Here is a 1584-nt window from a genome sequence, read left to right on the forward strand (position 1 = left end):
ATATATATATATATATATATGTATACGTATGTACGCATGTATGCTGTTTATGTGGGAAAGCTGGCTTACTTTCCAGCTGTGGACCTCTCGACAAGGTTTGAATCAGTTCCATATCTGTGTTTGATTTTTCAACATGTGAAAGTTATAAAACCAGAAACATGCTGTCTTGTTCACTCAGACGACAGCAGCCAAACACTCACTTTTGAAATCTTGAGCTGTTTTTTCGTACCATCATAGCTACCTTTTCTTTTTTTAAGATGGCACGAAAAATAGCTAAAATTAAGAATAAATGTTAGTTTGCTAATATAGAATTTATTTTACAAAACTTTTTACAAGCTTAGACTTCCCAGTTCCACTGGCTTGCAGAGGGAATGCTGCAAGCCAGTGAGTTGAACAATCGACTAGTTTTCCTTAAACAGAAAACTTTTCACCAATTTGAATTATAGACTGAATCTGACTGCATGTTTTGATGGCTAGGATCAAATAAATGAGTTGACTTTGAATCTGTCTGCATGCATGGACTAAATTAACTTTTTGAGACAATATTTGTTCTGATTTGATATTACATGAACTGATTCGTAGTGAAAAAAGAACAGGAGAGAATGACATTTTAATAGGAGAGAGCCAGAAGAATAAACGTAAAGGTAAGAGACTTTTGGAACAATGACCATGGAGTCTTACTAACTGAAAATGAATGTGAACTGTGAGGGATGAAGTGGCATAAGACAACTGAGATGAGCTGAAAGGTTAGTAAGAAAACAAGGTAAATCAGGGTAAAAGAAGTAATAATTATGTTCCAAAAAATCTAAAACCAAAGACTCTGTCCAAACACAAGGGAAACAGGAAACAGATCATCACTAAATACCAGAGTGAAAACATCCACATCACTAACTGATTTCGCTTTCCTGAGGAATTTCTTCTTCCTCAAAAATTGAAATGCAGCACAAAAACATTTAACACTAATGTCTTTCTAAATAACTGTTGTCATAGAGTTCAAATCATCTGAAAAGCACCTGTGCGGATCCCCCAGATTGACCTATTTGTGTATTTGTGTAAGGGATAAGTCGACTCCTGCTTCTCTTCGTTCAGACTTCCGCCTCAGGCAGCATTTTGCATTTCAGGTTAAGTGACACCTCTAGGGTTGCGCTGGTGATTTAGTGTACAGGTGTTTGGAAGCTGTGGAGGATTTGGACCTTGGGCCATAAAAATAAACCATGGGTCATATTAACTGAATAGCGGGGTCAACAAGTATATGTGGGCAGACACTCCTCGACTTTTATGCAAGCAGAAATATTTATCTGACAAATACATCAACACTCATAGTGCACTCCATGTACAAACTCAGGTCTGGGCTAAATTTGTGATGTCAACAGGTCTGAGGCTGCCCAGTATTTGTCAAATCTTACATGGGTAAAGTATCTGTCTTATAATTGGAAGGTCGGAAGTTCAATTCGAGCTTCCTCCTGACACAATTTGCCCCCGGGCAAGGCACTTAAACCCTGAATTGCCTACTGATCTGCTTATTGGTGTATAAATGTCTGAGCCTGTGTGAGCTCTGTAACAAAGGCACTTTCAGCGATCATA

The sequence above is a fragment of the Poecilia formosa genome, unplaced genomic scaffold (assembly GCF_000485575.1).
Source record: "Poecilia formosa unplaced genomic scaffold, Poecilia_formosa-5.1.2 Scaffold145, whole genome shotgun sequence".
Lineage (NCBI taxonomy): Eukaryota > Metazoa > Chordata > Actinopteri > Cyprinodontiformes > Poeciliidae > Poecilia > Poecilia formosa.